Below are 16011 nucleotides of genomic sequence, written 5' to 3' on the forward strand. Positions count from 1 at the left end.
TTGGAAGAAAAAAAAAGATTTCTAACAACATTTTTAAATGTGATCTGTACCCGACTACTGATTTCTTTAGTTAAAATATGTACACTGAAGATGTTTGCAATTGTATAATGTACATACGTATGTAGCTAATTCATGTTTTTGACTCATAATGCCTACTGTGATGCTGCTACATGTTTCTGCAACATTGTGTGGTTTATGCAGGTGTTATCACTTGTAATGCATTCTGGTAACCTATGGTTCATCCTTGATAAAACTACTTATAGATAAAATAAATAATCCCTACAAAAATCAGCAAGTGTCCTACTTAATGACTATATGTATTACTGAAACAGATACTATTAATATTCCGCACATTATAAAGAATTCAATTAAATTAATCATCTAGGCTACTATAATTGACCGTGGTTGGGTGATTTTGCACTTTCCACATATACAATCAGATTATTAATGAATTGAATAAAAGAAAAATGTTAGGAATGAAAGAAAACGAAAAGGATTATTAACTCTGGCATTAACTCTACATTATGTTCTGTGGATCACTCTCAAGCTATCACTCAATGTTGTGTTCATTACTGTGCCTGAATTTGATATTTCACTGTCTTTCCCATACTAATAGTACTATGTAGCAGTGTTTTCAGAAATTGGCTCTGTGATGGTCTCTCCTGCCCTGGACCCATGTGCAACAAGAATGCTTCCTTCCTCTGGATGGAAATTACCCGGGCTGTCAGTCACCATCACCTTGCAGCAAAATATACCTATGGCCAGATACTCATGTCATAGAAAATTCGCAAGTCCCTCCAGAGGGGGTCTATATACAGTCAGCAAAAGTTTAAAAAATGTAAATTCAACAATGGATGTTCAGCCTGTCATTTTATCGGACTGTCCCATCTACCTCATGGAGTCAGATTTTCCATGCACCACTGTGTTCTCTTTCTCTGATGCTTTGGTGAGAAGCATAGTTATTTTTCCTTTGCTTTATGGAGCTGTTTGTGAATGTGCTATTCCAGCAGGTTCTGAAGGTTAGTTAGGTAACATTAAACCGTGTAGAGATAATGAGAGGTGAGAAAGGGAGATATGTTTGCCTTTTCATTAGACACAGAAACGTTTTGCAGATGTTGCTCATTTTAGGAACTTCCATGTCTGAGAAATAGCGGAGAACATTCCAGTGGTGAAAGAAAGTCCAGTGGGGCTGCAAAAGAACTCAGGTGTTTTATTACTGAAACTGCGCCTAGCCATTTATTGCTTCTTAAGTCTCCGAACAAATAAAACAAACTACTCAGTGACGCTTTACCAATCACAGACAAACATTTGAAGTCTCCCATGACTGGATCCAAACATCTGTCCTTCTCTGAATGCTACACCTCCTTTGCTTTTTCAGATCCAAGCCGTTTTAGTGACTGTCCCTGTGACCTGATCGTCACATCTGTTTACATGGAACACTGATGCTCTGCCAGAAAAGAGAGTGATGGCTGAGGAACCATAGAGATAAACTAGAAAGCAGAAAGGAGTCAATGGAGCTAAGGACACAATGTGAAGTAGAGGCCGACTAGAGACAACTCTGTATTAGCCAAGATGCATATTTCCACTTCATCCATTTCCTGCTACTTACAAGATGACATCCTGTTTAACTCTCCCCCATGGAAACAGTGAGTCAGTCACCAGAAGTGTTATCAGAAGTTAAAACTTAAAAAACAGTAAAAATATATATATATTCTTTCGACTTACCTTCCTGCTGCTGGCTCCTCAGGATGCATGGAGCAGAGACATCCCATGGCTTCAAAGTACAGACCCAAGTATGTAGGTATCCCAGGCCTGGGCTTGCTGCTCTGCAGAACAGCTTTTTGTTCCTTTAGCTGTATGGAATAGTGCCCCCAGGCCTTTCTATTAAATGGCGCACAACTCATTAGTCATAACAGCAGCTGCAGTGGCAGTGGGGACATGGATTCGGTCCTGCGAGGCTCCCTCTCACTCAGCTCCTAAAACATGCACCGTCTGATCAACAGTGGCAGAAGATGTGCAGAGGCAGGAAGTGGATTGGCAGTGTCGCTGCTGCTTTTTTAAAGGTGGACCGTGACAGATTGCATGAAAGCAGGTGCTGTGCTGATACAAAGTGCAGTGCCTGTGTACACAAATGTATATGCATGGCTGCGAGTGTAGCGAGTGCCATGTTAATAAAGAAGTTGTCAGCCCCTGTGCACATAAAAGGTATTGAGTGCCTGCAAGTGAAGTAGGTGCCACTTTAATGAATAAACAGTCCCCCAAAAAATACAGAAAGGCCGATAGTGTAAGGAAACTGTGGTTGGCCGGTGCTCCAGGCCTAAAAACGGATGTGATGTATTCGAAGCACCAACCAATAATGAGCCAGGAAATTAAAGCGAAGCCCGATTGAACCAATGGCAAGTGGCAGGTGGGATTACACTCAGTTTGAGTGATTACAGCAAGTCTTGCACACAGCGCCTGCACGCTGATACTCAACCATACATATCTAACCATACCAAAAACAATTAATGAACACTATACCTAACTTATAAACCTCCATCATATCTCCCGCCAGCCGTCAAAACCCTTAAAAAAAATCCCCACTAAATGATTTAACTGTTCCCAGGAACAGCAGCACCTAACACCAATATGCTGCAAAAAAGAAGCCAGCAGTAAAATAAAATGGCTACCAAATGAAACTAAAAAAAACTGTCTCCCCATAGAAATCACTGGGAAATATAGTTATAATACTTGCAGCCTTATTCATCAACGGGCCGTTTTGCGAGCCCCTAATAGCGATTCATAGCGAATCGCTATTAAGGACTCGCAAAACGGTATTCATGTAGGAATTGCTAAATAAATAGCGATTCCTACACATTCCTTATTTGCGAGTAGCAAATTGCTAATCGCAAATAAGGAATAACTCCCCATTCATACCTATGGGCCAAAAGGCCCATAGGAATGAATGGGGAGTATTCCTTATTTGCGATTAGCAATTAGCTAATCGCAAATAAGATAGCGATTTAAAGGGTGCCAGGGGTGTCCAAAGGACACCCTGTAGCACCCCTTAAATGCAAATTAAAACAGGTGTTGCGCACACACATGTCCAAAGGACATGTGTGTGTGCAACATGCAACTTAGAAAAATGCTTTTAAAAGCATTTTTCTAAGTTTTTGCTATTTACCGAGAGGTCTGACCTCTCGGTAAATAGCGGCCCAAAATTGCATTTTCGCAATTTTAAAATGCTTCATGAATTGCATTTAAGGAATCTCAAATAGAGATTCCTTAAATTCAATTCTTCGCAAATGTGCGAATTCTTAAATAGCGATTTTTGCATTTGGGCTGATGAATCCCAAATGCAAAAATTGCACTCGCAAAAGGCAGGATTCTGAGAATCTTGCCCTTTGCGAGTGCAATTTAGCTTGATGAATCAGGCGGTTAGGGTCTTATTACAGACCGACCACTGTCACTACTGTGGGTCCTCCTGAAGTATTCTGATTGTGGTAGTCGGATTGTGACAGGACAGCCAGGTCTGCCAGGATCCAGGACTCTTTGGCGGTCGTGCAGCAGAAGGGGACCGGAATATGCTGGCCGTGATGCTGCGGCACCACCTAGCAAATTCCTAGTTGGCTTTCCACAGCCCTTTTCATGGCAGTGAGCCCGCCATGAAAAGGGTAGGAGAGAGGCAACTGAGAGGGCCCTAACAGGGCACCCTGCTGCTTTTGGGGGCACAGGCTGTGCTCCCCTGGAAATGCACCCCAACTCCTGAATGGTGTGCCACACCATGCATGAAAGTGCTACAGGCGCTGTCATGGTGGTGGTCTCCTGTTAAGGCTTTCCAATGAGGCTAACAGAGCCATTGTTGTGAGACCACAGCAGCACCACCTGTCTGCCCTGGATTCAACTCAGTGTCTGGCGTGAGGGCGCATGACAGGCTTGGTGGTCCCCCTGTCGATGCGGTGGTGGCCAATATTTTAAAAATGTACAAAATTATAAAAAAAATGGCGAACAATGTTGTACACGAATTTCCAAAAATGTTTAAGTATAAATTATATAATAGTATAAAATATAGGCCCATATTATGACATTGGCGGTCTGACTGCTATCCCACGTCTTCAGCAGTTGGCAGACCATTACCGAGCCAGCAACCCTGACCACCATTTTACAAGTGAACTGCGGGGCTGGTGGTTTTACAGCGACACAGTCATGGTGGTGGTCTGCTTCAGCTCTTGGAAATACTCACAGCCAATGCCAGCCATGCTGCAATGCATCTGGGTGGTCATTTCACTGTTTTCCTGCAGCATGATCTGCAGGAGAAAACAGTGTGCACAGCCGTGCAGATAGCATGGGAGCACACTTATTTGTCCCCTTGCGCATGTCTGCATGGCACACTCACTCTGGAGACATGATTTTGCCCCCTAAACCTGCCTTTTCACCAAGGATTGACATTTAGTATTCCCAATCCAGTCTAATTCAATTTAGGGAAGGTGTGGCACATTAAAAGGTGTAATCTAAAATTCCTACTCCAATATAACAACTCAGGAAAGGTGTTAGACACTAAAGGGGTGGAATTTACTATTCCCACTCCAATATAAATTTGGGGAAGGTGTGAACAACTTAAAAATGCTAATTCATTAAATCCAATTCAAAATAAAACGTTTTAACTAGAATATTATATTTGATAAATATTAAATTCACAATGAATACTATAAGTTATCATATTTTATTAAATTATAACATTTTCAAAAATATTTTATTATAACACACTAATTGAAACTACTATTATAAAAATGTTAATTAAAAAAATGCTATTTTATTTAGTAATACAATTATTTTTTTAATTGTAAATAATATACCAATCATACATTTAATAGAAAACATCCATAACACTTATATTTTTTTCATTGATATTCCTGTCAATTATATATTTGAAATCCGGATATGCTTGACACAATATTTCTACAACACAAAATATCCAAATACCTCCATAATTTGAGCCAGCCCCATTCAGGTCGATCACTGTGCCAGTCAAATTTTTTGGGGCACCTCAAAGGGATATTTCCTGTTCATCAGACTTCAGGCTTATCATTAGTGCATGAAGTGTACAGGTCCACCCATGGAATGCTTCCATTGCCATGCATAAACTGCCACTGCTTTCGTCATTTGTATGCTTTCAGTACGTCAAGTGAGCACCGCTGCTTGCCTTACACCCCAACTGGAGTGCCTGTGCTAATGCAAGGTGATGCTTTGTGTGACTGCCCAAAAAACATAAGTGTATGAATCACAGAAATTTGGCAAAAAATGTTGACACTTCTCGTGAAGTTTTGTATGACTCTGAGTACCGGGCTGTAGGTCTGGAGTCAGTCAACTACAGTAATACTCCCTCCCGACGCAGAAACTTTGACCTGAACGTGACTGCACTAGGAGCAATCTAGCAGTGGCGTGCAGTGTTCGTGTTTTGTTTCACTGAGAGGAATATACCATCAGGTGAGGCAGCATCCTCTAATTATGGAGTGTAATTCTGAGGGAACAACTCTCAGTGTTCAGCAGGGCCGGACTGGGAACCGAAATCGGCCCTGGCAAAGTGCTCAGCCGGCCCCCCCTCTACCCTGGGGGTGCGACCGCACTCTTTGCCAGGGCCGGTTTTCGGCCGATTTTGTTACAGGGCCGTTTTTGCAGCTATGCTGCAAAAAACGGCCCTGTAACAAAAACGGCCCCCTGGGGCCCAAAACCGGCCCCCACCCATGCGGCCGACCGGGGGATTGCCGGTGCCTGCAACGGCCAGTCCGGGCCTGGTGTTCAGATGGTGAGCTGGCACCTGAGACTTAGACGGACTGACAATGAACACTATCCAAAACGCCTAACCGGCCCAGTTTGGAAAATACTGAATAGCAATCCTTACAGATAATGAAAGGGTTTGTATATCAGCCTATCAAAAAAAAAGGTTGAGCTATAATCAAACGCTATTGAGAATATTGACTACCATTCTGTCATGACGGTAAATACATATAGGTAATGAATGATTTGCTATTCGTAACTCTGCATCTACGTACCTTTATAATATACATATTTTATCCAACAAAAATATTGCTTCAAGAATACTCACTATGCCTTTAATGCCAGTTTATATATGTATGTATAGTTAACTTATTCTTAAATCCACATCTACTGTCTATGATAATATACATGTTTTTCATGATCCGTAGGCGTGGAGTTAGGAATTGCAAATCTAGACTTACTCTGAGTATATAATGGTAGTCAATATACCAGATTCAATATTTTTGCAGCAGGGAAGAAAAAAGAACTCCGCAATATTGCAGAATATCAAAGAAATGTCAGTGTCTGAACGTACACGACATGATGGTAAATGTAGAGGCTTCTTTACAAGCCCCTTGTACCTTCATTTTTAATATGAGAAAAAGTGAAGTACGGGCAGCGCAAGGGGCTTGTAAATAAGCCACATAATGCCTAAACTTAAAGTGCCTAAAAAGCTTAGCTCTTAACATTAAGGGGCTTATTTACAAGCCCCTTGCATAGCTGGTGCGTCACATTGCATGACACACTGGCGGCGCAACCTGCTACGTGATATTTACAAGTACACATAAAGCCACCCTGCATAGCTTTACATGTGCTTGTAAACATCGCTCCTTTTTACACAGCACTTTGCACGTTAGAAGTATGACATGGGTGTTGCTGTGGGTGTTCCCAAGCAACACCCATGTCCACTGATGCATTTCCAGATTTTCGAGCAATTGTAAACCAGGAAATAAGCAGGAATTCTATGGCGTAGCAAGGCTCAACGAGGAGAAATGTTTTCAATTCTCCTCGTTTATTTCCTCTTTCAAATGTTCATGCATTCTACAGCACGTATTGGAAGAGGAAATCACCTCAATTAATGGTTTTTGTGCAGGAAGGTACCCCTTCCTGCACAAAAACAATCTCCCCACGACACAGGAATCCTTGTACCATGGTGCAAGGGTGGCTTCACAGGCGCATATGAGCAGTTTGTGCACCAGCACAGGGGAAAGCACAGAGATGTGACCCATTGTTGTAAATATGTTGCATCCCTGTGCTTCGAAACTAACACAGCAGTGCGCAGCAAAATGACTTGCAGCACTGCGCAGCGTTAGTTTCTCATAAATAGGGCCCTTTATGTGTTTTAATCCGGGCATTTCTGTAAATGGCATGGTAAACGGTGGTTCTGTTTCCCACAGGACATGTCAGATCCACAGTTAAAGTGACTCTCTGCAGAAACGTGGAAGTCCTTAGCAATAAGGCACTTTCCATCACGGTAACAATTAAACTGTGTTGCTGAGTAAAAGTATTAACTAAACAAAAGTGGTTACTGGTAAATGTAATATTTGTAACAATACAGATGGTTAGCTTTATGTTTAAGGGTCCCAATGAAGCATCATATGAAGTAGTGGGATGCTTCAGAGTTGTCAACCAGAACAATGTGTTGAACTGTGATTTACTTGCAGTGCAGTTTTACATTGGAAAGAATCCCCAAAGTAAAGCTTTCCTTGCTTTACTATGTGTTGAGGGGGCGTACCATTGGTGGCACATGGCAATCCATGCAACCACCCGTGGTTTTGATGTTAAGACCTATATACCATTGGTAGACAGGGTTTTCTGCCAATACCTAACGCCTCTGTGAGGCTGGTTTTAACTTAGAGAAATGTTTTTGTTTCTCCAAACATTTGAACCTCTGCATGTGTGCTGCACTTTACAGCACATCTATAATTTGGGGAAGTGCTAAATAATGTCTAGAGGATGTAGTTAAACAGGAAGTTTCACTTTGCAGTAGCAAACCTCTACTTCGCTTCACACATTCACCTTTACACTATGGTGCAAGGATGTGTGTGTGAGTGAAGTGTGCCAGCGCAGCGAGCGATGAAATTCTAGCAGATAGAGGCTGTTCTGCTCTCTCTTTTTCAGTAGCAGAGCACAACAACTTTCATTGCACCACTGCTTTGCATACAAAGTTAGTAAATCTGCCCCTGGGTGCGGCTGAGCTGAGGTCATGACTGACAGGATCCAGATTGAACCTGGGACAGGATGAGGTAATGTCCCCTCCCAGCTCGTAGAAGAATGCCAGTTTGTGTGCCTTTTATTTTTCAGCTCAGTAAACTATTACCATACACACCATTGTAAATGCAACATAAAATCAGAGTAAAAAGCAATAAGAAGCCGGTTAATAAATGCACCAACAAAATATTTGAAAAATAAAGATATAATTTATTTACCCGGAACATATTTATCCCCCCCCCCCCCCCCCCCAATCTAATATTAGACGAATGCAGCGGCCACGTACCTGGACTAACCATACAATAAAATCGTGAAAAATCCCCGAACAACATAGGTCTAACTCCCCATGACTTTGACAAGTATTTGTTACTACAAAAGTTGAATCAGTTCTCTTGATAACATGTTAGGAAATTACAGATTTTTTTCACTTTTCAAACTTTATTTAAAATTCCTCCCACCAATCTTGATAAGGCAACTTTACTCTTTTCAATCTGGGGATGCCATAAACCCGACGCAGAAGATAGATTCCCAGAAAGTCCATCAAGTTAACTAGCTTGAGGATTTTATCTTCTATTTGGAAGTCTGGGGGTATATGGTGGTCCCTTAACCATCCCTTTGATATTGTTGAAATTAATGCAAAGAAGCTTCTCTCTACTTTACATGTGGAAGACCCCAGGAAAGCACCCCTCTTCCAAGCTTGCACCAGATCACACACACATTCATCTATTCTCCAGTTTATTCACTTATTTATCATTTTATCCAAACCCTGAATCATTGTCTCATTCATTCATTCACCTATTAAGAAAACCACACATGCAGTAAATCAATGAAGACCTACTTTTATCTGAAAGCAAGGACTATTGGCTTTTTCCAAAGTGTTTTAAGACGTGGTCTACTGGACAAGACCTTGTTCATTATGTCACTGACAAAGTCACATGTGGTGATGGAGAGAGTGAGTACAAAGGTGGCTCTTTTTTGGACCAGTCCCTTGACGTTTTCACTTTACTAACTTTTAACATGTTTGTATCTGACTATACTAGCAATTCCCTTTAGTCTGTGCGTTACACTTCCTGAAAATGACTAATTCACTTCTCATTACCAGTTTGTTGAAAATATTTGACATCACATTCTTCAATTTGGCTGCTTGCATGTGTTGTTTTTTGATATCCTTCAATTTATTTGGTCATTACATTGAGATTTATCAAATACTATTTTTTGTTTTGCTCAGAAAGTATTTTCGCAAAACCTGTTTTTGCGTACTCTAGAGTTCTGTTTCATTCATTGTATTCGAGTCTTGAGTGCTACATTCTTTACCCGTAAATTTCCATTAGCAAAGTTCAAAGGTCCATTTTCATCAGTCAACAAAGCTCTCTTTTGACCTGCAGCGATTGGGCTCCTCTTCTTTCCATCAATATTAAATTGTTTTCTGAGCCGGAAGGGCCTGCCTACTCCTTCAATAGTATTGATTGATACAACTTGGCAGACGTCAATACCTACAATCACGCTCTTTCAATCCAATTCTCATGTACTAGCAATGCAGAAAATTCACTCATTTGAAATACGATTTTAACACTCGAGAAAGTGTAGTGTCTCCGAAACATAACTAGAACATTAATTTGTGGATGCCACAGAGTTTAACAAAACACAAGTAATGGAAATAAAATGACTAGGGCCTATTTATTCCTCAGTTTATCTCGTTTGTCTTCTACTTTGTATAGAAATGTATATCAGTATACGCACTAAAATGTAGTATCCAAGCAAAATAGTGACAAAAAGCAGGCGCTGGTAAAACCAAAAAGGCCATAAAAAATGCCTCTGCTGTCCCCCCCAAAAAAAGGTTTATTTGTTTAGACAATTGACGGACGAGGTAAGTAATTAAGTGCTTGATAACACAGTGTATGTTTCAGGTAAAGGGCCGAAAGGATGACCGCCAAACTCATAATAACACCCTTGATGAATATTTAAAAAATGTAAAAATCTATAAAAAATATTAAACCCGTCAAACAATGCTGTAAACAAATTTCCCAAAATTTTAAAGTATAAATTAATAATCGTATACAAAATAGGCCCTGATTCTGACACTGGCAGTCCGACCGCTGTCCCGCAGCGGTGGCAATTGGGAGAAGGGCATCAATCCTGAGACATCCCGACTGCCGTTTTACAAGTGGCCTGCGGGGCTGGCTATATTATGGTGGCGCAGCCATGGTTCAAAATAGTCCCTCATGCATTCAAGTGGAGGCTGAAGGTAATACCCAAGCAACAAAAAGAAGGAAGCTAATAGTAAAATATTCTAATGAGCTGATCCAGAATGTCATTGACTGTGCCTGAAGCTAAAGGCTGAAGAATGCTGAGCTAAAGAAGCTGATTTGTTGAAGGGAGCTGGGCAAAGCCCCTTATGGTGTGTAGAATACAATATGGTAGCCATGAATGGTGGAAGGGCCATTACAAGTGGCTACCACTGCACAAGAGACGCACAGTGACACAGGCCCTCATCACCAGCCAACTGGACTATGGCTACACCCTCAATGTACACACTTCCTACAGAGACTTCAGACCATACAGAACGCGGCAGCCATTCTGATCCTTGGCCGTCTCCTGTGAACCCACATCACACCCCATCTTAGGCAACCCCACTGGCTCCCCCATACAGAAGAGATGCCAATTAAAGCTGCTGACCCACACATACAAGGCTCTACACAACCAAAGACCCACCTACATTAACCTCTGCCTGAACTTCCACCAACCATTGTGAAGGCAATGCTCCACCTCCCTCTCACCTACTTATACTCCTTCCATCTACCCAAGCAGAAGTGGAAGACTGTCCGTTTCCCACATTACAGAAAAGACCTGAAACAGCCTCCCCACTCAACTTCTGTCCTCACCTCACTTCTGGATTTCCTAATGGTCCTGAAGACCTGGCTGCTCGAATAAGCCTCTGGGACCTGCAAGCGCCTGGATACCCTATTAGGTTATAAGCCATGCTTTATAAATCCTGATTGATTGATTGATTGATATAAGGCTAAAGGAGGTTATACCAAGAACCTTTAGTGTGTCTAGAGCACAAAACTTATGCCAATAATGGCACAAGCAATATCTAAAATTATGGAGTAACCCTGTATCCCTCAGAACCTGGGCATGTACGATACAAGTAACAATTGGTTCTGTCGGGTGTTAGAACAATTTCTTTGTGGTATTTGATATTCAATGTAAACAAACAGATTAAGTAAAGGCAAACAACTTGAACACAATAGAGAATCAACAAATGTATCTCAATCATAGAGAAGAATGTATTTTTACTTCATATTTGTAAATCTTCAAAATAAAGTCACAAATGTTCATAACATGGAGGCTGTCTAATAACTCAATTAAAAAAGCAGCGCATGTGGGCGTGATTATGGTGACAATGTGAGAGAAGTGAAAAAGTCAAAGAGTTTGTGTATTATACAATAAGGTGAACAACTGCTGTACAAATAATTGAATAAAGAGATATTAAAAAAACAGGTCCAATTACAAATAAAGTAATGATGGTCACCCTAGCATGGTCAATGAGTTACATAAAATTGTGTGCTAGGGAGCATATTATATGGACCAAAAAGCCATTGACGTTTCAACCCTGGCAAATTGCATGAGTTAAAGATGTCAACATGGGTCTTCTTCAGGATAAAGAACTGCAGTGGACAGCCTGTGGAGAGATAACTAAGGTAAGTGACCCCTCCATAGAAAGAGAGAGCCCAAAAATCCATAAGAGACCAAGAGTGAGTGAGAACACAGGCCAGGGCCTTCTACTTCCTGATGTTTACAAAAGCTAGGAGTGCAAATAGGGTACTTGCAAGGCCAGCTGCAAAATACCGATGCCTCCTGCCACTGCTACTTGTAGGCATGCAATAGTTCTCTCCTCCAACTACAACCTGTCCTGCAACATAACACATGTAGCAAAGAAGCCTTAACAAGGGAGGGTGGGAGTTTTCAATGCACGTTTGCTCCTCCAGTGCAAGTTAAGACAGGCCTGGAAGCCATTAGCATCATAGATTTTAAGCAGTGCAACAAACCAGGTGTGAGTAGTTATAATCTGACGTCATTTGTAATTTGCTGAACTAAAAGTCCCAGAATGGCAGGAATCAGTTTAAATTGGTCAAACCTAGTCTTGGGTTGCTTGTGTTATCGTGTAGTTAGGACCTGGATTGGCAGTTCAGGCTGAAAGGTTCCTATGTGACCAGGACCAAAGCTAATTTGCACTTGGGTGGGTCTAATCTGAGGTGGCATGGTGGGTAAAATAATGATGGATTGGGATGCAGTCCCAAGTAAGTAAGTAAGTTATCAGTGGCTAAGATTAATGAAAGCATTCTTTCCATTCTGCACAGAGAGAAGAGACCCAAATAGGCTGATCTAAAGTGACATTGGATCCAAGCTTCACCCGACTGAAGAGGCCCAACTAGGGCAAAACTGATCTAGGGATGTTTGTGTTCTGGTTTAGAGAGGGCTCTACATGGCAGTTCAGGCTGGACAGATCCCATGGGAGTAGAGCCATGGCTGATTTGCACATGTCTAGGTCTAGTTTGAGGTGGCATGATGATCACAAACTTGATGGACTGGAACGCAGCTCCAGATAATTACTGGGGGCTGAATTTAATTGAAGCCATCCATCACTTTTTTGTATTAATTGTAATGAAGCCCTAAGTATGGTAAGTATGCCCAGATGTTGGTCCTGTGCTTGCTGTGGCATTAGAACTAAGCTTCATCTAAATGAAAAGGTCCAAATAAGCCAAGATTAATATGGGGTTGCTTGTTTTCCTGGTAGGCGAGGACTCCACTTAACAGGTTTGTTCCTCTTTAACACCTTGGCTGCTAAGGCAATTCCCGCTGGGTGCGGAAATTTCCAAGATCCCATTCTACATGACGAGTTGACCTTGTAATGAGCACAGTTCCAGTGTGCCTCATGACGAGTTCACCTTGTCATTAGCATGGAAAAGGTTAAGCAATAAAATCAGTAAATGAAGGTAAAACCTCTTCCTCAAGCCCAACACCAAAATAAAAACCCAGGTGTTTAAGCAACCAAAACCAAAGTCATGAATAACAAGATGCAATAATCTAAACCTCACCCCAAAAAACAGTATGTCCCCTGGCCAGCAATCAGCAATAGTGTAGCGCCACAGCAGACAATTATTATGTCTAGTGAATAGCAACATAATGAGATGAGGTATGAGAAAGTTCAGGCATTTAATCTACATCAAAGGTGTGACATTTGCAAGTTTCACTCCAATCTAAGACAATATGGAAAAGGTGTTAGGCACAAAAGGGGTGACATTTACTATTCACACTCCCATCTAAACCATATTGGGGGAAAGGGTTAGACACTAAAGGGGTGAAATAAAATTTAAAATATCAATTTCCAAATTTAACATTTTACACAAGATTATTCAGATTAAACATTTAAAATACAAAATCAATACTCCAGAATTTTGTACAATAAAATTAAATAAAATGTAATCTAAAAATACACTAACCAAAATTACAAACCTATATGATCATATTTATATATTAAAATATTAAAAACATAATTACTATTAATAATGAATATATTTTTCAAAATATTTTCTACCATTCATACAATTTAAACCATAAGAAACATAAGAAATCATACTACAAAATTAACATCATACAAGCAAAAAATATATAAATACATGATGTAATTTAAAAACATTTACAATTATTTTTAAAACCAAAATAAATTAAAATATTTCTACAGTTTTAAAATGTTTCTTCCAATATAATCAAAATGTAACTTAAAAATATGTCTAAATAGTTAACTGAATACAATGTTTAAACTGTATCATATTTTTAATTTATATTTAATACCATTAATATATATCTTCATTAATATGACATTTAAATGTATGAACAATATAATATTAATATAACAAAATACTTTTTAAAAATCTCCCTCACCTTTTACCCTAATAACCCTGAGCCGTATTTACAAGAAATGATCCATCTCTGCAGTAATACAGCAATACGCAAGGTTACTTCAAAAATCCTTGCAAAGGCATGGATGTGTCATATTTACAATATGGGGCTCCACAGCACAAGGACCCAGAGCTGCATCAGAAATACTGATGTATCTATGAGAAAGTCAAGGAATAACAAAACTGGACCTAAACAATCAGCATAATACATTCAAATTAATAATACAATATCCCACAAGGATTGAGAGTGTGGAACATCCCAGCACTATTCGTTCAAATACTTCGATTTCTAGAACGATGGTCTCTCATAGCCAATAGATGTTCCAGAGACCTAATGATGCTTATCGTTGAAACCGCCAAAGAACTAGTGCAAGATCTCTTACAAGAGATATCTGAGTTAGAAAGTAAACTTAAAAGCAGCTTAGCTGTAGAAGAGGCCCTTAAAAAATTAGAAGAAATGGAAAAAGAAATGCATTCATACAATGCCTACCTTCTTAAAAGTAAAACAGACAAGCTAAAGAAAGACATTCAGTTTTTCAGTTAAGGAAAAGTTGACCCATATCTGGAAGATATTTTTTACCAGCCAGAGCCATACGGGGACACATTAGAACAACCCACCTATAACAGACCTTCCAAAAAAGTTACCACTTTTTTGGACACGTCTGATACAGACAACGAAGGGCATATTCAATACCAAGAACAAGGTCCGGGTAACAATAGGGGAAGAAATCCAAGAGGCACACGCCCTTTTTTATCCAGGCGAGGGAACACACAGGAACGTTGGAGAACCAGATATCAGCCCAGGTTCAGAGGCAATTTTCATCAACCGCAGAACCAACAATAGCCTCCACCTCCGAATTATCCCCAAACACACAATGCCTACCAGAATCAGGACCAATATCTAGTAACCAGACATACACAGTATTGGCGCAATTAAAAGAAATTCCTATCTTCAACTTAAGTAGTGACCCATTATATCTTTCCACAGAGACCCGATTAACAAAAGGTCTCTCATTTATCCCCCAAAGCAGAATCAATAAATTTGAACTCTTTAAAGACCTTATGGTCTTTGTTAGAAAAATTAGGCTTCAGAATTTCTTTGAGGGCAACAATGACAATCTGGAAGAATTGGAAAATAGGTCCCGTCTCAAACCACCGTCCACCTTCCTTCCAACTTTGGAACAGGTGGCGCTTGAGATAGCTATATTTGAACATGTTGTCTATAATGAACTTACAGCTAGATGCATCCCCCAACCGAATTTTAACATCACACGTGAAGGACATCTAGCACTAGAGTCGCTCAAACAAAATAACAACATAATAGTCAAATGCTGCAACAAAGGTGGTGGGATTGTGGTCCTAGACAAAGACCAATATATCCTAAAATGGAGCAATTACTCAACAATGAGTTACATGACATGCCTATACAAAGAGATTCTACTAAGAGAGTCCAAACCAGTATTCTCCAGTTAACTACGTATGCCCTCAGAAAAAATCTTATCTGCAAAAAAGAGTGGCAAATTCTTAATGTACAACAACCTAAAATGGCAGCAATATACGGAATCCCTAAGATTCACAAGGACAGCAGTGATCCGCCTTATAGACCAATAGTAACAGCAATTGGTTCTGTTACAGAGCCCCTATCCAAGTATGTAGATACTATTCAGAGATCATTTGTCTCACAAATCTCCTCCTGTGTTAGGGATACAAGAGACATCATAAACATAGTAGAAAATCTGCATTTTAACGCAAATACACAGCTATTGGTCACTATGGACATGGAGGCCCTTTATTCAAACATACCGCAAATAGGAGCCATGGAAGCAGTAGCCTGGTTTATGGAAACATACAACATTGACTGCCCGAGATAATTTGTCCTGGATTGTTTGCGCCTAGTCTTAACTGAGAATACCGTTGAATTTAAAGGGTCACTGTTCAAACAAACAAACGGAGTAAGCATGGGTGCTTCCTGTGCTCCAACAGTGGCGAACATATACATGACCCTGTATGAGAAACAATTTATATACAATGATATTGCTCC

The sequence above is a fragment of the Lissotriton helveticus genome, chromosome 6, assembly GCF_964261635.1.
Source record: "Lissotriton helveticus chromosome 6, aLisHel1.1, whole genome shotgun sequence".
NCBI classification, from domain to species: Eukaryota; Metazoa; Chordata; class Amphibia; order Caudata; family Salamandridae; genus Lissotriton; species Lissotriton helveticus.